Raw genomic sequence first — 26,181 nt, 5'->3', positions numbered from 1 at the left:
GCCCCAGGTGACCAGACACCAGTCACCCCACAGGCCTCCATGCACACTGCTGCCACCGATTAAGCAATAGTGACACGCACACAGCCAAGCCATCCCCGCACTGTCATTCAGGCCATCAGCTCAGAAGTCATCCAGGAAGCATGGCCACACTCCCCAACTGGGGGGCCCGGAAACAGACACCACACAGCACATCGAGCCTGGCTGCGCTGGTCTCCAAAATACCAGTCACAGAAGAAAGTGCCATCTCTGTACAGCACTTACAGATCATTGCCATACTGAAACAAACAAAAAACAAAAAAAGAAAGAAAATCCTTTGTGCAGTAAAGTAACTAGGATTGATGTCATTGAAATCTGCCCGGCACTGCCCATTCATTCAGGATGTGCATTTTAATACAACAAATAATAACTCATTTGCTACACAAAAGCATGCAGGCACGAGAAGCACACGTGTGACTGTCCACCTTCTGAAATATGGCCTGGATGCAGCTGGCCGGGCAGAAACCACACCCAGAGGGCCAGGCCGGCGAGTCTTAGGCCAGGCCGACAGAAGAGGCAGGCTTGGGCATGAGGCGGGAGTCCCTGCCCAGGCTCCGCTGGGGACAGGAACGTTCAACTCCTGGCGAAACAGACAGGCTGGGCTTTCAGGTGATGGAAGTAGATGAGGGGCCTCCATTTCCCGAAACCCCAAAGCATGACCAGGGGTCAGATACGGGCGGGAGGTGAAGGGGTCAGTCTACCCCTTCTCTCATGAGAGCATGAGAAGGAGGCTCAGTCTGAGTCAGGACGTGGTCCCGGGAACGGGCATCGTGACCCCGGCAAGTCTTAGGATGCCCACTGGCGGACAGGCATCGCCCTCGGGCTCTAAACAGGGGATCACATGGGTCCCCAGCCATCTTAAACAGATAAAGCCTAAAACAAAAAGGGCAGAATTGGCGTTGTCTTTTAGTTACTTCTTTATGGAGTTTTTTTTTTTTTCCATTATGATTTATCACAGGCTATTGAATACGGGTCTCTGTGCTGTACAGTAGGACTTTGCTGATTATCCATCCCATAAATAACACTTTGCGTCTGTGAACCCCAAAGTCCTACTCCGTCTCTCCCTCAACCCCCTTCTCCCTGAGAAACCACCAGGCTGTCCTCTATGTCTGAACGTCACTTTCTGTCTCACAGATCAGTGCATTTGTGGCATATTTTAGATTCCACATCAGAGAGAGCCCAGACACTGATAAGGGTCTGGAGAAGGCCAAGCTCTTCCATCTGTCTGGTTCCAACCTCCTCACCCCTGGGCTCCAGGTCCCCTGAGTCACCTGCCATTCCCCAGAGAGGTCATGCCACTTCTCACCACTGGGACAGCACAGGGAAGTCCCTCTGTCTGGAATGTTCTAGGCTTGTTGGTCGCCAAGAAAACATTCTCAAAAATGACGCCTGCTCATTGGTGAAGCTCTTCCAGGCCCCACTTCACAAGCCCGTCGTGGCAACGCTGCTCCATCTCTGCGTCCATGTTTACATTATATATGCCCTGGAAAAGACCAATTTTGCCCTCCTATGGGTGTAGGGCAGGGGACTCCAACCTCCAGGATCTAATGCCTGATGATGTGAGGTGGAGCTGATATAATAATTACAGAAATAAGTGCACAGTAAATGTAATGCCCTCGATTCATCCCCAAACTCCCCACTTCCCACTTACAGGAAGATTATCTTCCAGGAAACCTGGTGCCAAAAAGGTTGGGGACCACTGGACTGTAGGGCGCCCACAAAACAGCTGTTGTGACTGCTTTGTAATGCCAGTGTTAAGCCCAATTTGAGTATACCACAGATACTTAATACATGTTTAAATTCCCATTTGTCCCTTCCATACCACCTTACAGACTACTTTCCAATACTACCCACATTTGATGAAAACCAAGAAAGATCCTTTGAAAGAATATTGTTGGCTGGCTAAGAATAGGCCTAGTTTGGCACAATTCTGTGCAAAATTACTAAATTTCTGGCTCTAGCATCTTTATATTATGTTGAGCCAAAATCAGGACTTTGCTCCAAGGAATTTAAATGAGCAGACTGATACCATCTCCAATACATGACTGAGCTTTAGCTGATGTTCGCAACAGGGCTGAAAAGTAATTTATTGAATTACTGATGCACTTAATAAAGTGCTGCCAAAAGCTCAGAAGGAGAGTGTGCTGAGCCAACTGCACTTGAACTTGAAGGATGGGGTGACTGTGTCAAAGCGTTTTTATGTCCAGGACTTAAGTGTTTGGCTGTTTATAAAACTAAGGCCACTTTCAGAGCCAGAGAAACCACCTACTGAAGAAAAGTGTCCATCATAAAGAATAATTTTACTAGTAACCAGGCAGGTTTTGAGAGGACATGGAATAACATGGTTGCAAAGGAGAGTTTCTTTTGATTAGCCAACGTCTTAGTGCAACTAAGATGGGTTTATTTGTACATGGTTAAGAAGTTAAAATATTTTAATCTCCTTGGAAGAGCACTTAGGTGTCTAGTAGTCATTAAAGCAAGTGCCCTAAGGCAATAGTTTCGGAGCCCAAACTGAGTTACTGCAAACCTTTAAATGTCATAAAAGGACACACATATTCTGGCTTCTGGTTAATTCACACTGATTCCCCACCCCTGTCCCCCTGGAATTGTGAGAGAGTGCCTCCTGTGATTCAGTGAGTTTGGTCTAACTGGTAGCCCCGTGCTTAAAGGGAGTGACAGGTCACCCTTTTGCTCTCTGAAACCATCTGAGACTACACCCTGGAATTTAATTCCTGCCTACAGGTACCTAGACCCAGGCCTCCATTCTGGATTGAAAGGGAGTTTGGAGGCCTCCTTAGATGACAATGACGATCTGAGTCTCTCTGTCTCTCTGTTTTGTACCAAGTGCATTAGTATAAAATGCCTATGAGCAGGCCAGCCCTGGGAAAACTGTAAGAAAAACTAACCCCTGGTATCCTCAGAGCCCCTCCTGAGCCATATTTCAAATGACACAAGAAAAGCTTTATTCCATGACAAGCTTCCAGACAGACTGGTGAGTGAGGTGGGGCGGAGTGGGGGAGGATGGGCCATGACATCAAGTCACAGAAGTGGGCGCCCCGCTTCAAGGCCAGCCTTTGGAACAGAAGCAGAAAGTGAGGCCGGAGCTCCCACAGTTTAATGGGGAGCCTGCTGGGCCAGGAGTCTGCACCGACCAGACTCTGCGCCCCCCAACTCCCAGGGCCCTCATGCACATTGGCCAAACAGTCAGGGCCAAGTCTGCTGGAAGCCACTGAACTTGGCTGAGCCGACCCGTGGGAGCCCCAGCCCAGGGACACGGCCTGAAAACACCAAGTCCCTTTGGGGCGAGTGACAAAATTAAAAGGCTGAGTCCAAAGGTCACTCAGAACAACACATTGTAACCAAGTAGCTAGGCGACAGGACATTCACAAATCCCGGCCTAGGAGAAAAATGGAACTCGTTGGCTCTCGAGTACAAATATCAGTGACTAATGTTTGGTTGGAAATGACCAAATAGATCTCAGGATATTAATAACCAAAAATGATGCCTGCATCTTAGACGGTGGATGTGGAGCGACTTGCTTTGAGGACACAGCAGATGCGTCCAAGCAGAGATCAGAGCTCAGGTCATCTTGAGCCTGGACACGAGGCGGTGCCGTGACCCTCTGGCAAGCTCGCTCAGGTGACGGCAATCCATCCACATGATAGCCCTGTCGGGGATGTACGATCGCGCCCATTGCAAACAGGGAGGATCGCACTGGGAGGTGTGTTAAGTCACTCGCCCCTAACCTCAGCGCCCAGAGCCCCAGCCTTGACCCTGTTCCTCTGGTCCAGTCTATGCTCTGAGCCCTGGGCTGGGCACCTCCCAGTGACGAGTGGAGCCCGGGGCTTAGATTCACTGCTGGTTCTCAGACGGAGTGAAATGACTGTGAGCAGGGGAGAGACCTCAGCACAAAGCCTCCTCCCCTGGCGCACTCTGGGGTCTGTCCACTTCCCTCAGAAGCTGGGCTTCTGGGAGCTCCGGGCACCTGGCAAGCATCCTTCATCCCTGGGGAGGATGATGCAGCCACGCACCTGCCAGGGGAGGGTTGCTGACGCTCAACACTCATTCCAGGATATCACACTTACTACTGCTGGAGCCCAGCCCCAGGGTCCAGACTAGCTTTCCTATCAATTCCTCATTCCCCACCCAATAAACGTAACAGCAAATGCTTGCCCCAAATGCTTCAGGTTTTTAGCACATGAAAAGTGAAAGTGAAAGCGTTAGTTGCTCAGTCATGTCCAACTCTTTGCATGACCCCACAGACTGCAGCCTGCCAGGTTCCTCTGTCCATGGAATTCTCTAACCAAGGATAATTTTTTCCCTTCTGTCCCCAAATGGAGTTTATATTTGTTCCAGTGAGAAAGAAAATGTTGGCCCCTTTTTTGGTTATCTCATCCAGGTTACATTCACTGGCTCCACTAACACATCACTGACAGGGGGATTTTTGCAGAAGCTAATGCCTAGTCAATAATGTGTTAATTGGGATTCTTGATTATACTTGAAATATATTTTAAAACACACATTGAAAAAAATGTATTTATTTGGTTCTTATTTCCTGGAGATCAATACAAAAGGATATGCTGCTTTTCTGAAAGATAATGTTAAATTTTTTTTTTCATAAGCTTCAACAACTCCTTTGAAGTGTCTGAGGAGTTGAAAGAAAGACATCAGGCTTGCATTTCTGGCTCTGAGCTGGGAGCTGTGTGAGTTCAAAGAGGCTGCGAACCACATCAAAACTCCTGGGTTTGAACACCTGGGTGGGGCGGCCCTTGATGGACGAGGTTTGGGGAACAGCAGCCAGACTGAGAGAAGTGTGGTAATCCCCAAACAAGGGCTCTCCTAGCCTGAACCTAGCAGATGCTGCCCCCCACAACTGTGCGCCTGCATCTGTGAAATTCACCGAAACCCCTTTACCTCTGGTGCAGCTGATCTAAAATGCCATCCATCTAGAAAGTCATTCAGCACTCTGCCATCGGAGAAAAAATCTAAGTGACATGAAACAGTGAGAAGGTAACTCTCCAGAGAAGACTTCTGGTGTGTTTGGGGTCAGCCTGTAAAATTAACAGCACACTAAATGCGCCTATGAGCCTAATCGTCCTCTGGGCAGGCCTGGCACCCAGAGCAGACAGAGACGTGGACCCTGTGATGACCCAACAATGGGAGGCAGCCCAGCTGTGGGTGGGGTTGGGGGTCGGGTGTGCGGGGCGGGGAGCTGCACCGCCTGACCAAGTGAACAGCGTGAAATTGGTCAGCACCCTGGGGTTAGGAGGGGCTCAGAGATGACCCAGTGCCCACACATCTCTCTCTGGGGACAAGAAGTGTGAAGTTCTGAGGGTTTGGGGGGAAGACCGTGGCTTCACAGCCTTTATTTCCTAGAATAAAGAAGCCCTTCTCTTGGCCCTGGGGCCACCCTAGTTCTAGCCCTCACTTCTCCTTGGCCCCGGGTTTGGCCGGCTTGCATCTTGCACACATCCTGGTTTAACCAGCCCGTGGACGCAGGCTGATGTGCATAAAGGACATCATCTCCACCTCGCAGACCACTCTAACACTCAAGAGTCAGAGGCCTGTGTTACAGAACGGATTGGTTCAAGGCGCACAGTTCATGCTATGAGATTAGAATACTAAATCACACAGATAGTACATCCTTGTTCAAATTATCACCGAAAAATGAAGTTAACTTGGCATATCTCGCTGCACTGACGTGAACGAGCACTTGGACGGCGCACAGAAGGCATGCTATGTATCGGTTACTGTGGATTCTGCAAACACTAACGACCTTAGCTAGAGGTTAGGAAGGCTTTGTGGAGACCCAGGCATTTGAAGTGGGCCTCGAGGTACGGGTAGGAGTCCCAAAGATGGAGATAAGGGGGAAGGAGATTCAGATTAGGAGGCTGAGCAGGCTTCACTTCCGAGGATCTAGGAAGCCTGGGGGTGCCTTCAGGGAGCAGGGACCCATGGGTTCACTAGAAGGCAGCATGCCAAGAGAAGGAGTGAAGGTGAACTTGGAATACGCAGTTTTTTCCTAGTGATCATCAAATATTAAGAAGGCCAGTCTTTATCTTAATGGATATATTTGTTCCCGTTTTGACAGCAGAACCTCTATAAGGGTAACTCAAACATTATAAATAGAAAAGACGTGTCAAATAAAGGAACGGAAAGTGACTTCCATGGTGTCCCGACTGCTCTGCAACTTGCCTCCTGGGGAGGTCATCTGAGGTCACTTTGGTCCAGGTCAGACAGTCATTTTAACAAGTAAGTTCAGCACCTCTAGAAGCACTGGCTGTGTGGTCCCTAGGCAGGTGTCTCTTCTCTCCATCAGCGTTAAAAAAAAAGGGTGGCTGCCTATCAACCACAACAGACATATCCTAAAAACAGCCAAATGCCGCTACATCCTCAGACCGGTTCCTAAAATGTTTCCATTCATCCACTGATGAGTTACCAGAGCCTCCTGTCAGGTACCTGGCTGGGTGCTGAGAACACAGCATTTTCCTTGGGGAAATAACAATCCAGCCCGTCTCTTTCTACAGCAGGATGGAGGCTGGTGTGATCAGAAGGATAAAGGAAACACTAGGCAGTGCTGGGCTGAGGCGGGTGGGGGGTCACAGGTGTCATGGGACATGTTGAGTTGGGGGTATTTGCCATCCCAGAAGAAATGTCAAGTGGGAGCCCGAGCCTGGGACTCGCAGAGGACAAGCTAGGATAGGACGTGGTTCTGAGCTGGAAGGAGGGAGTTTTGTTATAAGCGGGCAGCTTGGCCTGGGCTGATGCCGCAGGAAAGAAAAGTGCAAGGAGACCCATATCCACGTTCCAGCTCCATGACTAACCAACCCTCAACTGCGGTCAGCTCCTCACGCATCTGCCTTCAACATGCTCCCTTTGATGGACCCTGGGCCCTCACCCCACAGCCGCTGCAGCCCCTCTCTGGGCGGACGATTTGCGCACACACCCCCGGATGGACGTGAGGAATACAGCATGAGGACACGGGGCTCCAGAAGGCGTCTGCTGGCTTCTTTGGGGCACCAGCCGGGTCACCTTGGGGCTGGGGGAGGTCCCTCCACAGAGCTGAGAAGTGGCCCCCTCGCAGGGCTGTGGACCTGCCAGCAGCTTCAGCCCCCCTGCGCCTCCACAGGGGTCCCAAGAGGGCTCCCGCGACAGTCACGGGACTCCTTCACTGCCCACAGCCCACGCGGCTGGGGGCGCTGAGCAGCTACAGCTTTACATCTAAAACCATCTGGGTTCAGCCAACAACCTGGCCTTCTACAGGAATACATCTAGATCTTAGCTCTTGTTGATGCGCAGAAAGTTTCCGGGGTCGGGGGGTCAGTGGTTGCTTCATAAGCATCGCTGACACCAGTGAACAAAGGCCAGAGGTCATGGTCAGAGGCAGTGCCACATCTGGGAAGGGCCTGTCCCATGTCACCACCTGGCCTTTTGCTCCCCGAAAGCTTTGAGGCTATCCTCAGAAAGCCTGGACCCCCAACGCTCTTTGCACACAGAGTGCTGCCCCATGCCACAAAGGCTGAGTGACCGCGGCGGTCAGGACACCCACAGCCACCCCTTTGCACCCTCCTTCAGCTGAGAGCTCTGGTTCTGCAAAGGCTCAACCCTCCCTTCACCCACCCCCCACCCCACCCACAGCTGAAATAGGTCTTTATTTTGTAGAATCAGGATTTCACTGACCTATGAGACACAAGACCTACAGGCACCCCAGGCCAAGGGACACAAGGGTCAGGAGCTGTCTGGATGGGGCACAGGGAGCTTCTGAAACACCTGACCAGCCTTTGCTGGTTGTCATCCCGCCCCACCACCTTTCGCTCTAGAGCACAATTGAGCCGCAATCCTCTTTCCTGGAGTTTCCCGGGTGGGAACTCTGGTAGAGTGGTCCTCATCTGAGATCGATGGCATAATTCTTCGAGTATAATTGTTTCACCTTTTTAGAAAGGCTTGCCGAGCCAGGAAGGAATTTAGGTCAAGTCCAGCACACTCACTGGGGGTTTGGCTCTGCCTCTCCGTCCTAGGGGCTATCCAGCCCTTCCCAGATGGTCCCGGGGAACTGGCAGGCTTGGCTTTGTGCTGCGCTCCGGCCCAGGAGCTCTGACAGGTCACCCCGCGGACACCGTGGGCCAGGCTGGGCCAGAGGGGAGTGACCACTTGCCCCAGCGCTCCCTGCCACATCTCTGAAGCCCCACAGCGGCAACCCACTCCCCAGCCCTCCCTGGGAAGGCCAGGGCGCCCGGACAGCAGCCCAAGCCGCTCGCGGAGTTGCTGCAACTCGGAGTCACTTTCTCCGAAGCCTCGGGTCCGACCCCTGCATGCTGCAGCCCCCAACACACGCGCCGGCACCCCCTCTGGGTCTCGCCTGCCTTCACACACGTCGCCCTGTCGCCATCGCCACCCGCAGGCACACTCGCTCTGTGGTCCGTTTACCCAGAGGGAGCCCGAGAGAGCTGCCTACCTGGTCGCCAAGTTGGGCTGGGGGTACCCCTCCGGGGGACCCGATGGCCGGGGTCGCGCGCTCCCCCAGACGCCGGCACCGGGCGCGCTCCCGGGCCGGTAGGGACCAGGCTCGGGGACCCGGCCCCCGGGCGCGGCCCCTCCTTCCCGCGGCGTCGGCCGAGGCGGTGCGTCCCCGGCCTGCTCGGGCCGCCCCGGGCGCACGGCCACCCGCAGGGGCTCGGGGGCCCCGGTCCGCGCACCCTCGCGCGCGCACTCACCTCCCGGGAGCCGGGGCGCTCGCGCCGATCCCGCCGCCGCCGCCGCCGCGGCGACTCCGCATCTCCTGCGGCGCCCGCCCGCCGCCCTCCGGGGCGTCCCGCCGTCCCCGCCGTCCCCGCCGGGCGCGCAGGAGGCCGCGCGGAGGCCGCGGGGTCCGGGCGCCGCCTGCGCCGCCGCCGCCGGGCAGGAAATTCGTGGGGCCGGGTCCCCGCCGCCGCCGCCTCCGCGCCGCTGGCTCGGGCTCCGCGGCGGGGCGGGGGCGGCGCAGCGAGGAGCGGAGGCGACGCCTGGTGCCCGGCGCGGGGAGCGCACCCGGCCCGGCCCGCGGGGAGCCGCCGGCGCCCCGGACCCTGACCCACGCGGCCGCCCCAGGCGCCGGCACCCTGGCCGCGCGGCCCCGCTGCCCGGACCCGGGCGAACTGTCGGCATCAGGGTGTGACCCTCTTGCAAGCGGGAAAGACCTTCCTTCTCAGCCTTGGTCCTGGACACCAGGGACTGGAGTGGCTGGACACCCACTCTGGGTCATGCTCTTGGTTCAGGAGGGCAGAGGGCAGGCGCCCAGAACCTAGGAGAGCCTAGAAATCTCTTGAACTGCTGTCCCCTGCCTGCAAAGAGGCAGTAGGGGGAGGGCTGGGTGGATATTGTACTGGGCTTAATTTGCCTGCAATGCAGGAGACACGGGTTCGATCCCTGGATGGGGACGATCTGCTTAGTGGGGCATGACAACCCACGCCAGTATTCTTGGCTGGACAAGAATGGACAGGGCAGCCTGGCGGGCTCCAGTCCATGAGGTCGCACAGAGTCGAACAGGACTTAGCAGGCAGGCATGCACTTGTCATTAAGGCAGTAACCTGCAGGCATAGGAAGAGAAGGGACTACCAGGAAGGGTCTGAACCAGGTGTTCTCAGGGCCTGCTTTCCAGAAGACTTCCTGAAAGCTTCTTGGAGAAGTTTCAGAGTGAAGGAAAATCCTACAGGGAAGGGCAGAAAGGACACCCGTTGTGTCAGCTTGGTTCTGAGCCTTGGTGCTGTGCCCTCCGGGCTAATCCCAGGCTCCCACCCTCACGTGGGAGATGCATCCTCCTTTGCAGGAACCTCACTCTGGAGGGCTTGTGAATGACGGGACCAATGGTGAGAAGGTGACACTTAGGGTGTGGTACCCTGCCTGCATCAGTAGCCAGCAGACACCTCCTGGTACCCCTGGCACCTGATCTGGACAGAGCTGTGGACTCCAAAGGCTGGGGAGGGTGGCCACCTATTGGCTGGGACCATCTGCAATGCTATATATCCCTTCCACATGGCGTAAAGAGAGGTGAAAGAGTGCAGAATTTGAACACGGTGCTTTGCCCATGCTGTCCCTGGGGATCTTGTCTGGTGCCAGGGCTTTAAATACCGTCCCCATGCAGGGAACTCCAAAACAGCACAGCCTGTGTGGCCCTCTCCTCCACACTCTGGCCTCCTGGTTGTCTGCCAAGCAGACCCAGCCCTTGCTCTGACTCTGTTTCTCTGCAGGCTTCCTGTCTCCACCTCACATCCCGCCTCTAGCGCAGCCCTGCGTCCATGGCCTGTCTCGCTCCTAAGTGCCTCTCGCCTGTGTCCCTCCTCTCCGCTCCACCGCCTTCATGTGATGACTGCAGGGCCCCCAACTCCAGACTCATTCCTTTTTTAGGCAGTCCATTCTAAGCACACCATCCAGGGAGACCCCTTACAAATGATCCAGGTCCTGCCAGTTTTCTGCTTAAAAGCTTCCATTCGGAATAAAAGCCATATTGCCGGGAGGCTTTGCCTGACGTCTCAGCACCCTCTCTCAGGGTCAGAGTCCAGCCCTTCCCCACCTGGGACTCCCCGCCTTGGTACCCGGCCTGCACACTCCTCCTGACCGCCTCTGGGAAATGACCCTGCACCGCTCCCTTCTGCTCTGCGTGTGAATACACACACAAGGTGTATCCCCTTGTTGGGATACAGATTCCCTTGTTGGGTGTCGGTCTTTCCTCCCTCCTGCGCCTCCCCCTCATCAGGGCTGTGAGCTCTGAGGCAGTTTGCGCTGTGCCTGTCTCCATCACCTTTCCATCTCCAGCTTCTGACACAACATCATAGCTGGGAAGTGCCCAATAAAAGCCTGTGGACTGACAGATCAGAGGCAGAAGGGCCCCAGCTGCAGCGCCAGGCAGCCTGGTCACCCTGGAGCCTAGCAGGGCGGTCTGCCTCCAGAGCATGCCCTGGGGGGAATAGCTGAGGTCAGGTGGGGCCAGGTAGGCCGGTGACTCCGCCCAGCTGTCAATTCCCAGTCTCAGTGGCCTCCAAGCCAGACTTCCGCACAGGAGGCAATCGTTTCAAACCCTGATGAGCACAGTTTTGCTTGTTAACACTGCACGGCTGCAGAGGCAGAGACTGTGATGCAAGCCGAGAGGACAAGTTGCCTTTGTCAGACATATGCTGCTGTAAAGTCCACAGTCGGGGGAACACGGCGCGGGGCAGATGGCCCTGCTCTCCCGGTAATGTCCTCTCTGTGGGACCCCAGAGATGCTTCCTGGAATTAAGCATTCTCCCTCAACCTCTGAAGTCTAAAGACATTCATCGCTGTCACACAAGAGCGTGTTGTCAGAGGCGTGGATCCAGGGTCACGTTGATTTCCCTTCGGAAGCCCTTTGACCCTCCATATCCATCTTCCTTCCGCCCCTGCTGACATCAGAGTCAGCTCCCTTATTCCCGAGGCTCTGAGGACCACCCCCAGCCTCTTGCCATCCTGAACACCTATGCACTCTCATTTTTATGACCCCAGAACACTGCCCTTCTTACCAACCCACCTTCCTCTTTAACCCCCGATGCACTTCCTGTTTAAACTGTCCTCCGTCCCATGTAGGCGCTCCTCCTGCCTGTCTCCCCCTCTTCTTCTTCCCCAAGACCCCCAGCCCCTTTCCTTTAAAACACAGCTGGAGGCAGTCTTCCTGTGACTGGTGAGGTGAACTGCAGTTGTGTGTCTCCCATTTTACTGGAGGACGGGGCCTCTGGATTTCTCTCCAGCAACCCAGATAATGTTCATCATGCTTTAAGGGCTCACACGCAGAGCAGAAGGGAGCGGTGCAGGGTCATTTCCCAGATGCCAATTAACGTTAAGATGTTGAGGCCAGAAATGGTCTCTAGAAAAAGAAGCAAAAAAAGGCAAACTTGGGTCTGTAGAGAGAAATGGGCTTGTGTTTAAACATCGACCAGAAACACGAACATAAAATCACTCGGTGTTCGGAGATAAAAGCTGAAGGACTTGGTGACTGTTGACTGCAGAGCAGGGGCAGGAAGGAGGGCTGGTTTCAGGACAGAAGCAGTTCAGGTTGGCTACTCCAGTCTCTAGAATGTGCTAGAATGAGTAACTCTAGGGGGTCCAGAATCTTCCATTTTCACATTGCCTATCTATCTTTATTTCTCTTCCTTTCCCAAATTATGCCCGAGTGTTAACACTGACTAACCAGTGAGCTCACAAGGCCAGGCCCTTTGGTGGAAGTTTCCTCTATTATCCCAGAGAAACCAGTAATTCTCTCCTCCAGGTCCTTACAGCCTTCTAACTCCCTTTTCCCACCTTGGGTTACTTTTTGTTGGTGAATAATATATCGTGTATTATAGAGATCACTCAACATTCAGGAAACTAAAACTATGATCCGGTACCATTGTTGTCATTCAGTTGCTAAGCCGTATCTGACTCTGTGACCCCATGGACTGCAGCGCGCCAGGCTTCCCTGTCCTTCACTATCTCCCGGAGTTTGCTCAAGCTCGTGTCCATCGAGTCTGTGATGCCATCCAACCATCTCATCCTCTGTTGTCCCCTTCTCCTCCTGCCTTCAATCCTTCCCAGCATCAGGGTCTTTTCCAATGAGTTGGCTCTTTGCATCAGGTAGCCAAAGTATCTTAGCTTCAATTCAAAGCAAATAGATGGGGGAAAAGTGGAAACGGTGACAAATTTTATTTTTTTGAGTTCCAAAATCACTGTGGATGATGACTACAGCCACAAAATTAAAAGACATTTGCTCCTTGTAAGGAAAGCTATGACAGACCTAGACAGTGTATTAAAAAACAAAGACATCACTTTGCCAACAAAGGTCTGTAAAGTCACAGCTATGGTTTTTCCAGTAGTCATGTACAGATGTGTGAATTGGATCATGAGAAGGCTGAGCACCAAAGAACTGATGCTTTTGAACTGTGGTGCTGGAAGAGTCTCTTCAGGGTCCCTTGGATTGCAAGGAGATCAAACCACTCAATCCTGAACTAAATCAACCTTGAATATTCGTTGAAAGGACTGATGCTGAAGCTGAAGCTCCAGTACTTTGGCCCCCTGATGCAAGGAGTCGATTCGTTGGAAAAACCCTGTTGAACAACAGCAACAAACGTACAATTTAATGAATGAAGACAAACGCATCTATCAAGATACAGAACATATCATTCTAGAAAGTTCTGTTGCGCCTTTTCCCTGAAAATTCTCCACTTCTACTAAAAGTAGCTTCTGTTTTGATGTCTGTTACCATAAATAGCTTAACATGATCTAGATCATCATATAAATGAAATCACAGAGTATATACTCTTCCATTTCTAGTTTCTTTCACCCAGCAAAATCTCTTCCAAGTTTCATGGTATTACCTATATCAGTAACTTAGGCAATATATCTTTTTTTTCCTTTCTCTACTTTAAAGATTTTCTCATTGTGATTTTTTTAGAAATTTGATTAAATTACATCTTAGTGCAGTTTTCTTTGTCTCTTTCACACTTGGGATTAGTCCTGCTTCTTGGTTCATAAAGTATATCTTACAGGTTATAATATCAGTTTACAATTTTCATCAAATTTGGAAACTTTTCAGCCATTATTTCTTCAAAAATGTTTTCTGCATGCCCCCTTTTTGGGAATTTCATTTATATGTACATAATATCTCCTAACATTGTCCCATAGGTCCCTGAAGCTCTTTAAATTTTAAGACTTTTTTCTTCTGTCTGTTTCAATTTGTCCAGTTTTTACTGATATGTATTTAAGCCTATCAATCATTTCTTTTACAGTGCTTAATCTTAAGTCCTTCTGGAGAAATTTTCATTTCAGATATTGTGTCTTTAGGTCTTAGAATTTTTATTTGATTATTTTAAAACTAATTTTTATTTCTTTGCTAAGATTCTTAATATTTTTTCAGCTTTCCCTTTAAACCCTTTAATATATTCATTATAGCACTTCTAAATTCTCAGCTAATTTTAGCATCTGTGTCATCTTTGAGTGTGCATCTATTGAGCTTTTTGGTCCTTATTGATTTTCCTGCTTCTTTGCAGGTCTATTTTTTTTTTTTTTTAATCATTTGCTGGATGCAACACTGGTTAAATCTTTTGTTAGAATAGGTCTGTAGAAATCCTTACTGTAGGGCTAGAATACGTGCGTGCATGGTAAGTCACCTTAGTTGTGTCTGACTCTTTGAAACCCTATGGACTGTAGCTTGCCAGGCTCCGTTGTCCGTGGGATTCTCCAGGCAAGCATACTGGAGTGGGTTGCCATTCCTTTCTCCAGGGGTCTTCCCGACCCGGGGATCGAACCTGTATGCCTTATGTCTTTTGCACTCACATGCAGGTTCTTTACCACTAGCATCACCTGGGAGGCCCAGGGCCAGAACAGCCCCAGTTTATGATAGGCCTCCCTGACTTTTTGTCCTGATAATGTACAAGTTAGTTTCGTATGGAAGATTTCAGAAACCCATGTACAGATCTCTAGAACTTCTTTTCTGCACGGATTTATTCTTCTTTGGCACCCTGTCTCACATACTCCACCCCTCCCATAGGCACAGACTTAGATTTCTGTTCCTCCACTCACTCAGAAATTAAATTGTTCTGTTTGGGCTTCAATTTTCTGTGCTGCAGTTAAGAAAGCTTCCCAGGCAGAATGCTGGGGTTAATGTAATCATCTTAAATGTTTCCTTTCTCTCAAGGATCACAGCCTCCTATTGATCAGAACAAAACAAGAAACAAAAAACTTTGCCCTGTGTGTTCTTCCAGTTTACACAGGTTTCAGATCAGTTCAGTTCAGTTTAGTCGCTCAGTCATGTCCGACTCTTTGTGACCCCATGAATCACAGCACACCAGGCCTCCTTGTCCATCACCAATTCTCGGAGTTCACTCAAACTCATGTCCATCGAGTCGGTGATGCCATCCAGCCATCTCATTCTCTGTCATCCCCTTCTCCTCCTGCCCCCAATCCTTCCCATCATCAGAGTCTTTTCCAGTGAGTCAACTCGTCGCATGAGGTGGCCAAAGTATTGGAGTTTCAGCTTTAGCATCAGTCCTTCCAATGAACACCCAGGATTGATCTCCCTTAGAATGGACTGGTTGGATCTCCTTGCAGTCCAAGGGACTCTCAAGAGTCTTCTCCAGCACCACAGTTCAAAAGCATCAATTCTTCGGCGCTCAGCTTTCTTCACAGTCCAACTCTCACATCCATACATGTTATATGGTAGGAAGACTGGCCTTCTTTCCTTTATTTTAAAATTGTATTGCACTGTTTCGTAATTATCTGTATGGATCCCTTCCCCCAAGGCTGAATCTAAGTCATTTTTGCAACTTTAACACCTATTAATCACCATAAATGGTCAGAGTGTCAGAGTGAATGCTTTTTGAATGAATGAACTAATACTGGTGACTCAGATGGTGAAGAATCTGCCTGCAGTAGGAGACACGGTTCAATCCCTGGGTCAGGAAAAGCCTCTTTCTAGAGAAGGAAATGGCAACCCACTCCAGTATTCTTGCCTGGGAAATCCCATGGATGGAGGAGCCTGGCAGGCTACAGTCCATGGGGTTGCAGAAAAGTCAGACATAACTTAGCAACAAATACACACAGATATATGGCAATTCAAATTTTATGTTATGTGCTGTTCAGAACTACAGTTAGTTTAGTAAAATTAAATGGTTGTGTTATTTAAATAGCAATTGAAAGTGAAAGTGAGGTTGTTCAGTGAGGTCCGACTCTTTGCCACCCCATGGGCTGCAGCATGCCAGGCTCCTCCATCCTTGGAATTGTCCAGGTAAGAGTACTGGAGTGGGTTGCCATTTCCTTCTCCAGGGGATCTTCCTGACCCAGGGATGGAACCTTGGTCTCCCGAATTGCAGGCAGATGCTTTACTGTCTGAGCCACCAGGGAAGCCCTTAAATAACAGTTAACTTTACCCTTAAAAAATCAGGAACACACGTGCATGGCTCAAATGAAAAAGGGTCAACAAGTATAACAATGAAGAATGTAAGACTCCTTGCTTCCTTGTTCCCCAGACAACCAGTTCGCCTTTAGTTACCAGTTCCTCTTCTGTCCTTCCAGAGTAAACATACATGCATATGGGTTTTCTGTTACCTAAGTTGCACGGTATGGGTAATTTTCCACATTGGTACTTCTAGACTTGCTTTGTTCATTTAGCCACTGGAGCCAAGATGCGGTGCCCCAGAATGTGTTTAACTCTGCTTCTGTTGTAGACCACAGAGGGTGTTCCCAGTCATTTTCTGATGCAATGTGGAGTGTCTCTGTTCATATGTCATTTCAGGTATATGAGCGTATGTGTGAATATGGAATTCTTGGTCACCATGCAGGTTTTTTTTTTAATTGGAGTATAATTGATTTACAATGTTGTGTTAGTTTCTGCTGTACAGCCAAGTGACTCAGCTGTACGTAGACATAGATCCCTCCCTCCTGAACCCGCCCCCCCACTTTCCCACCCATCTGGGTTATCATAGAGGTGATCCCTCTGTGCACCATACAGGCTGCTTTTTAAAAACAGATGAGCAGTATGGCTCTCTCTCTGTGATTCTTTGGAGATAAGTTTCCACATATGTGACTATGAGTGCAGTGGCCACTCCACCTGTAATGACAAATTGCTTAATTACTTCTTATATGATTAAAAAGTTGGAATCAATCTCTTAAGTAAACAGACATCTAGAAATTGGAGTAAATACCACTGTAAGGCCAAACAATAAAACAATTCAACGCCTTCCATGACCCGCTTCAAGTGATGCGTGGAACTCCCACCTCATTCAAAAAATCACAGAGCTTTATGCTTTGGAAAAAGTATATTTCCCCCTCAGCTTCTTTGAGAAATTTGAAGACTTTCAACAGATTCCTAGCAGAAAGAAATGAGTTAATTTTTATTCACCGTGAAGTTAATATCTGTAATCCACAGAAAGTTTTCACTCATGGAATGATTTAGTATTCACCTAGTTTTTGCCTTACTTTTGGTTTGCTTCAGGAACCAAGGGAAATGTTGGTAATGTAATATAATACAGAATTGAGATACCAAGTAAATTTTCTCAAAAAACAGGAGATAGAGAATCATTTCTTATCAACTATTAAAGCAGGATAGAAATTTGGTTTTTAAATATTTAGTTGTATGAAACATCGCAATGTTAAGAAAGACTTTTATGTATTAAAAAAGATGCCTCTTTGAAAAACAAATGCCATATGATATCACTTACCTGTGGAATCTAAAATAGGACACAAATGAACTTATCTAAGAAATAGAAACAGACAGACATGCAGATTAGACCTGTGGTTGCTGAAGGAGAGGAGGGAGAGGGTGAAGTGGGAGTTTGGGGACAGCAGATGCAAAGTATCACATATAAAAATATATATATATATATATATACACACACACATATAGAGAGAGAGAGACTGGATAAACAAGGTCCTGCTGCAAGATCGGTGGGTCATGGTGAAGGGGTCTGACAGAATGTGATCCACTGGAGACGGGAATGGCAAACCACTTCAGTATTCTTGCCTTGAGAACCCCATGAACAGTATGAAAAGGCAAAAAGACAGGACGTTGAGAGATGAACTCTCCAGGTCAGTAGGTGCCCAATATGCTACAGGAGATCAGTGGAAAAATAAATCCAGAAAGAATGAAGGGATGGAGCCAAAGCAAAAGCTACACCCAGTTGTGGATGAGACTGGTGATAGAAGCAAGATTTGATGCTGTAAAGAGCAATATTGCATGGGAACCTGGAATGTTAGGTCCATGAATCAAGGCAAATTGGAAGTGGTCAAATAGGTGACAGCAAGAGTGAACATCGACATTCTAGGAATCAGTGAACTAAGATGGACTGGAATGGGTGAATTTAACTCAGATGACCATTATATCTGCTACTGTGGGCAGGAATCCCTTAGAAGAAATGGAGTAGCCATCATAGTCAATAGAAGAGTCCGAAATGCAGTACTTGGATGCAAGCTCAAAAATGACAGAATGATCTCTGTTCATTTCCAAGGCAAACCATTCAACATTACAGTAATCCAGGCCTATGCCCCAACCAATAACGCTGAAGAAGCCGAAGTTGAACGGTTCTATGAAGACCTACAAGACCTTTTAGAACTAACACCCAAAAGAGATGTCCTTTTCATTATAGGGGACTGGAACGCAAAAGTAGGAAGTCAAGAAACACCTGGAGTAACAGGCAAACGTGGCCTTGGAGCACGGAATGAAGCAGGGCAAAGGCTAATAGAGTTTTGCCAAGAGAACACACTGGTCATAGCAAACACCCTCTTCCAACAACACAGAAGAAGACTCTACACATGGACATCACCAAATGGTCAACACTGAAATCAGACTGATTATATCCTTTGCAGCCAAAGATGGAGAAACTCTATACAGTCAGCAAAAACAAGACCAGGAGCTGACTGGCTCAGATCATGAACTCCTTATTGCCAAATTCAGACTTAAACTGAAGAAAGTAGGGAAAACCACTAGACCATTCAAATATGACCTAAATCAAATCCCTTATGATTATACAGTGGAAGTGAGAAATAGATTTAAGGGAATAGATCTGATAGACAGTGTGCCTGATGAACTATGGATGGAGGTTCATGACATTGTACAGGAGACAGGGACCAAGACCATCTCCAAGAGAAAGAAATGCAAAAAAAGCAAAATGGCTGTCTGAGAAGGCCTTACATATAGCTGTGAAAAGAAGAGAAGCAAAAAGCAAAGGAGAAAAGGAAATACATACCCATTTGAATGCAGAGTTCCAAAGAATAGCAAGGAGAGATAAGAAAGCCTTCCTCAGTGATCAATGCAAAGAAATAGAGGAAAACAATAGAATGGGAAAGACTAGAGATCTCTTCAAGAAAATTAGAGATACCAAGGGAACATTTCATGCAAAGATGGGCTCAATAAAGGACAGAAATGGTATGGACCGAACAGAAGCAGAAGATATTAAGAAGAGGTGGCAAGAATACACAGAAGAACTGTACAAAAAAGATCTTCACGACCCAGATAATCATGAAGGTGTGATCACTCCCACTCACATAGAGCTGGACATCCTGGAATGTGAAGTCAGGTGGGCCTTAGGAAGCATCACTACGAACAAAGCTAGTGGAGGCAATGGAATTCCAGTTGAGCTATTTCAAATTCTAAAAGATGATGCTGTGAAAGTGCTGCACTCAATATGCCAGCAAATTTGGAAAACTCAGCAGTGGCCACAGGACTGGAAAATGTCAGTTTTCATTCAAATCCCAAAGAGAGGTAATGCCAAAGAATGCTCAAACTATCTCACAATTGCACTCATCTCACACACTAGTAAAGTCATGCTCAAAATGCTTCAAGCCAGGCTTCAGCAATATGTGAACAGTGAACTTCCAGATATTCAAGCTGGATTTAGAAAAGGCAGAGGAACCAGAGATCAAATTGCCAACATCCGTTGGATCAACAAAAAAGCAAGAGAGTTCCAGAAAAACATCTATTTCTGCTTTATTGACTATGCCAAAGCCTCTGACTGTGTGGATCACAATAAACTGTGGAAAATTCTGAAAGAGATGGGAATACCAGACCACCTGACCTGCCTCTTGAGAAACCTGTATGCAGGTCAGGAAGCAACAGTTAGAACTGGACATGGAACAACAGACTGGTTCCAAATAGGAAAAGGAGTATGTCAAGTCTGTATATTGTCAACCTGCTTATTTAACTTATATGTAGAATACATCATGAGAAACGTTGGGCTGGTAGAAGCACAAGCTGGAATCAAGATTGCTGGGAGAAATATCAATAACCTCAGATATGCAGATGACACCACCCTTATGGCAGAAAGTGAAGAGGAACTCAAAGGCCTCTTGATGAAAGTGAAAGAGGAGAGTGAAAAGGTTGGCTTGAAGCTCAACATTCAGAAAACTAAGATCTGGTCCCATCACTTCATGGGAAATAGATGGGGAAACAGTGGAAACTGTGGCTGACTTTATTTTTCTGGGCTCCAAAATCACTGCAGATGGTGATTGCAGCCATGGAATTAAAAGACGCTTACTCCTTGGAAGGAAAGTTATGACCAACCTAGACAGCATATTAAAAAGCAGAGACATTACTTTGCCAACAAAGCTCTGTCTAGTCAAAGCTATGGTTTTTTCCAGTATTCATGTATGAATGTGAGAGTTGGACTATAAAGAAAACTGAGCACTGAAGAATTGATGCTTTTGAACTGTGGTGCTGGAGAAGACTCTTGAGAGTCCCTTGGACTGCAAGGAGATCCAACCAGTCCATTCTAAAGGAGATCAATCCTGGGTGTTCATTGGAAGGACTGATGCTGAAGCTGAAACTCCAATACTTTGGCCACCTGATGCAAAGAACTGACTCATTGGAAAAGGCCCTGATGCTGGGAAAGATTGAGGACAGGAGGAGAAAGGTACGACAGAGGATGAGATGGTTGGATGGCATCACCGACTCAATGGGTATGAGTTTGAGTGGACTCTGGGTGTTGGTGATGGACAGGGAGGCCTGGCGTGCTGCGATTCATGGGGTCGCAAAGAGTTGGACACGACCCAGCGACTGAACTGAACTGACTGCATTGCAGCGGGAACTCTATTTGATAGCTTGTGATAAATCATAATGGAAAAGAATATGGAAATAAGAACATGTATGTATAACCGAATCACTTTGCTGTACAGCAGAAATTAATACAACTTTGTAAATCAACTATGCTTTAATGAAAAAATGAAAATTAAAAAATTGCCTCTCTAATAGAAAATTACGATCATATCTAGGTAGTTTCTATATTAAAACAATCACAAAACACACACACAAACTATATAATTTTAGAACAAAAGTGAAAATGTACATGAATTAATTAAAAATAGTAAAATAAATCCTGTCATATTCTTCAGAGCTCTAGATTCTGTAAGGTGCGTATTTGTGAATTTACAAAACACCAACATTTGAAATCCCACATGACAAACAGAAGAAAAGTCAGCAGCCTCAAACTGTAGTAACACAAATAAGACTAACAGCTTTTCCCAGTGTTTTATCAGCTAGACCAGCACTTTTCAAAGCAGGAATCCTTTAACAGCAATGTGCGTGGAGGAAGGTGGAAATGATTATAAATGGCAGATAGTACAAAAAGGCCATTTTCAAATTTCATATATGAACTGCAGTTTTACTCTCAGATATTTGCTTTCACATTGGTACAGTATCTGATATTTTATTCCAACTAGGCTAATGGAGATAATATCAGAGTTAATTCATAAAATAATGAATATAGAAAAAGAAATAAGGAATTTGAGATGGGAATTCACAAATGTCAAAACCTGCTGCACTGGAGCCGGGATGATGGGCTGGCGGGCCGTCTGAGGTCAGGGCCGCCTCCTGGGTCTGGTGTGACCTTCACCCCCGCGCGTGGTCTTGCTGTCCAGTCCATGGCGTCCTGGTGTTCCAGACTGTGCTCTGCTTGCACCGGCCTCTTTATCACTGGCTCAGATACCACCTTCCTTTCGTCCCCACACCCAGCTCTCTCTGCCCCAGTCTATCTTCATGCAGCCCCTGCCCCTGGAAGAGACCCAGGCCTCCTTCCTCTCTTAGCAGAGGGGGAAGCAGCCTCCAACGTCCTGTCCTCTGAGCTTTCCCAGCCCGGCTGGAAAAGGTTCTTGACTTGTAACAACATCACAGATTGTGCCTCCCCAAACTGGATGTGAGAGTTGGACTATAAAGAAAGCTGAGCACCGAAGAATCGATGCTTTTGAACTGTGGTGTTGGAGAAGACTCTTGCGAGTACCTTGGGCTACAAGGAGATCCAACCAGTCCATCCTAAAGGAGATCAGTCCTGGGCGTTCATTGGAAGGACTGATGCTAAAGTTGAAACTCCAGTACTCTGGTCACCTGATGTGAAGAACTGACTCATTGCAAAAGACCCTGATGCTGGGAAAGATTGAGGGCAGGGGGAGAAGGGGACGACAGAGGATGAGATGGTTGGATGGCATCACCGACTCAATGGACATGGCTTTGGGTGAACTCCGGGAGTTGTGATGGACAGGGAGGCCTGGCACGCTGCAGTTCATGGTGTCACAAAGAGTCGGACACGACTAAGCAACTGTACTGAACTGAACTGAACTCACAATCTATCCAAAGCAACTCAAGTAACAAGACCCCCTCCCTCCAACTCTAGGATGTAAGTATGCAACAGCGTTAGAGCTAATAAAATGCAAAGAGACTTTTGGGGCAGAGGCATTTATTTTACTTATGTTTTTGCAATAGTTTAAAGCTGAGAGGATGAAAGTTCTGGACAAGGATGAAAGTTCATGAACTCAGGAGCAGAGCCAAAAGAAGCATAGCCAGGAAGGAGAACCAGGCAGGTGAGCTGGTGTCCGGCCCTGTAGCAGATCTGCACGGGACTTCCATTACCCGAGATGCGTGTGAGCTTATGTCAACTTGATTTATGCATTTTGTCAAAGCTCTGTACATTCTTTCTTCCTGGATGCATTTAGTGAGAAAAAATGCCAGAAAGTCATCCAGCCAAAAGCTGAAGCTTGGGGAAGATGAGGCAAAGTGACCCCAGAAAAGGTAAGAAAAATATCAGAGGAGTCATTTGCAACACACTAGAGCACAGCAATGGTTGGACAGAACTGCCCAGGTTAAAAATAAGCAAGATAAAAAAAAAAAGTGCCAAGGCAACTATGCAGATATACAGCGAAAGGAAACAGAATAAACTGCCTTCAGCTGGGAAAGCACACAGTTCACTGACTTGTTTTTTCTGCGTGTATTATGCTATGTAGGGCTTCCCTGGTGGCTCAGATGGTGAAGAATTCTCTCTGTAGCTAGAACAGTAAGGAATCTGCCTGCAATGCAGGAGAACCAGGTTTGATCCCTCGGTCTGGAAGATCCCCTGGAGGAGGGCATGGCTACCCACTCCAGTATTTTTGCCTGGAGAATCCCATGGACAGAGGAGCCTGGTGGGCTACAGGCCATGGGGTCACAAAGAGTCAGACACCACTGAGTGACCAACACCACTACTGCTATGCTATGTAAGGCCTTATAATAAGAGTTATTAAAATGGGAAAAGAATGATGAGATGGCCAAAGAAGAAAACCCAAATGAAAGGAAAGCTTTAGTGCAAGGGAGACAAACTGAAACTGCAAAGCACACAATTGTGGATTAAATACATAAACTAGAATAAGACTTGAGTGAAAGACAAGTCAGCCTCACAGAGGGAAGCAACAGTGAGGGCAGGGGAAGAAGACAAAGAGACCGGAGCGATCAGGAGAGACGGCGGGCGTGGAGGTCAAAGGTGACCCAGTGCGCGAGTGACTGGCGTGCCTCAAGGCGGGGTTTCAATGAACACAGAAACAGGATACAAAATACACTGTATCTGCAATGAAGCGGATGAGATATTGAAAAGACAATCCCGAATAAGAAGCAGAAAGAGATACAGAGCAATCTATACAGGATATACTCAGGTCAAGCAACTGCGTTTCATGAATAAAGACTTCTGCAACTATGCTGGGAGAATAAGAAGGTCACAGTCCGAGAGAAGAAACAGAGCTGACCCCAGACATCATTCAATGTCAAAAAACAACAGAGTAATACGCACAAAATTTGGGGGGAAGAACATGGGGCAACCATGCTGACATTCAAGAACAAAAGCTGACTGCCTCTTCTGACCCTGATGGAAGAATAGGGACCAGATTGGCCCTCATCAATAAAACAGAAAAATGCACGTAAAAGGATGGTTTCTAGACACTGGACATCTGACCACATATGGGCTTTGATTCCTGAGAGAAGAGAAAGGAATGAAGTGAGACTGACTCCTGCATCAGGAGTTTCCAAGGAGGAATTCTCAGGGCATGGCAAGAGAGGAAACCGTGGAGGAAAATAGTCATCTCTAGGTAAAGAGACAGAAATCAGAGTTTGGGGAGGCAAAAGTGGCTAAAATTGGCACAAGACCCTGGAGAGAGAAAGAATCAAAAGCAAGCTCTCGAGATCTGCAGAGGGCATCCCTCGAATTTGTGGTTGAGGGCTGGTCCATACAGGTGTGAGGAAGGTGTCTGAGGTCACAGATAAGAGCCTCTGGAAAGCAGTGTGACCAACAGTGCTTGGAGTTGGCACAGAGCTGGGAAGATAGACTTTGTAATGGAGAATCCAGAAAGAGACCCACACAAATGTGGTCATCTGATTTTCAACAAGGACTCCAAGACATCCACCAGAGAAAGGATACTCTTTTCAAGAAATCAGGCTTAAACAATTGCATACCCACATGTATAAGAATGAACCTCAGCCCTTACTTCATAATATTTTGAAAAAAGCTCAAAATAAGAAAATAATCTTAAGTGTAAGAACTAAAAAATATTTTAGAACAAAACAGGGGAAAAATACCTTTGCGATCTTGGGTCAGGCCAAGATTTCTCAAATACAACATTTAAAGCACAATCCATAAATCGAAAGCAATCAGCACTCAGCGTGTGTGCTTGGGTGTGTGCTTAGTCACCTGGTCATGTTCAGCTTTTTGCAGCCCCATGGTCTGTAGCCCACCCAGCTCCTCTGTCCTACTGGTACTCAGACTTCATCCAAATTAGAAAATGTTTCTCTTTGAAAGATACTATAAAGTAAAAATGCAAGCCAGAGATTGGGAGAAAATGTTTGCAAAACATAAGCCTAGTAAAGAACTTATATGCAGTATATACATAAAAAAACTCTTAAAACTCAACAAAAAGGAGACAAACCAATTTAAGAAAAGAGCAAAAGATTCAAATAGATACTTCTCCAAAGAAAAAAAATAAGCACATGAAAAGATGTCCAACACCATTAATATTCGTGAAACCATCAAACCATAGTGAGATACTGTTAGGCACTCGTTGCGATGCCATTTTTTAAAAACACTGGTAATAGGAAATGCTGGTGAGGACACAAAGCAACAGACACTTAGGAAAACACTTCGTTGGTTTCTTCAGCAGTTAAGTACATTTACTCTATGTTTGGGTCTGGAAGATCCTCTGGAGAAGGCAATGGCGACCCACTTCAGTACTCTTGCTGGAAAATCTCATGGACGGAGGAGCCTGGTAGGCTACAGTCCATGGGATCGCAAAGAGTCGGACACAACTGAGCAACTTCACTTTCACTGTACGTCCCAGCAATTTTTCTCCTGTACATTTAAGTAAAAGAAAGTGTATATTCACAGAAAGACTAGTGCTTAAATGTTCAGAACAACTTTATTCAAAATAGCCAATAACTTTAGGTTCAGTTCAGTTCAGTGGCTCAGTTGTGTCCAACTCTTTGCGACCCCGTGGACTGCGGTACACCAGGCCTCCCTGTCCATAGCCAATTCCTGGAGTTCACTCAAACTCATGTCCATTGAGTCGGTGATGCCATCCAACCATCTCATCCTCTGTCATCACCTTTTTCTCTTGCCTTCAATCTTTCCCAGCATTAATGTCTTTTCAAATGAGTCGGTTCTTCGCATCAGATGGCCAAAGAATTGGAATTTTCAGCCAATAACTTGAATCTACCCAAATATCCATCAGTTGCTGAACGGATAAACAAACTTAGAGGTAGTCAGGTGAATCTCAAACTGGGAAAGGAAGACTACATATTGTAAGGAACCACTTCTATGAAATTCTAGAAAAGGCAAAACTGTAGGGACAGAAAGTCATAGAATTGCAACATAATGCAATATTCCCTGTAAAAATTGCCACAATTTATGAACTTAATGGCCAGAATTTTCTAGTCCTGTAGGAAAGAGCCCTCTCTTCCACTGTTGGCAGGCTTATCAGTGAGAGTCCAATTTGGCTTTGATATTGAAATGTCTGTTTGAACCAGCAACTCTTAATCTGTTCTCAAGCAAGTTTATATGAACAAAAAAACTAATAATACGCAAAATGGCAGGAAGAGAACATTGTTAAATGAGTGATGGCCTGGTTATTCTACTGGGAGAAACAGACATTATCAACTCATTCCACAAACAAGTTAGGTGCTACCCAAGAAAAGCACAGGATGAAAGTGTACATTTATAATATGACTTTAACTTTAGAGCCAGAGAAAATGTGTTAGTCACTCAGTTGTGTCCGACTCTTTGAGACCTCGTGGACTGTAGCCTGCCAGGCTCTTCTGTCCATGGGGATTCTCCAGGTAAGAATACTGGAGTGGGTTGCCATTCCCTTCTCCAGGGGATCTTCCCGACCCAGGGATTGAATCCGGGTCTC

At 47.6% G+C, this 26,181-nt stretch overlaps 1 protein-coding gene across 3 annotated transcripts in view; it reads right to left on the bottom strand.

Moving 5' to 3' along the window:
- Nucleotides 1–8,974, bottom strand: part of PTPRE (protein tyrosine phosphatase receptor type E) — a 182,467-nt gene extending 173,493 nt beyond the window's left edge. Inside the window, exon 1 of one of the 3 annotated variants that reach the window (XM_055424395.2) lies at nucleotides 8,751–8,974. The gene's annotated coding sequence lies outside the window, so the exon portion shown is untranslated. Of the gene's footprint in view, nucleotides 1–8,491; nucleotides 8,602–8,750 lie in introns of those variants that run through there. The other 2 variants (XM_055424397.2, XM_055424401.2) reach the window with 2 other exon arrangements.
- Nucleotides 8,975–26,181: the final 17,207 nt, after the last annotated feature.

Source organism: Moschus berezovskii, chromosome 12 (assembly GCF_049115385.1).
Source record: "Moschus berezovskii isolate FMDL1 chromosome 12, NW_MosBer_1.0, whole genome shotgun sequence".
Taxonomy (NCBI): domain Eukaryota; kingdom Metazoa; phylum Chordata; class Mammalia; order Artiodactyla; family Moschidae; genus Moschus; species Moschus berezovskii.
This window is presented reverse-complemented; position numbering and strand designations above follow the sequence as displayed.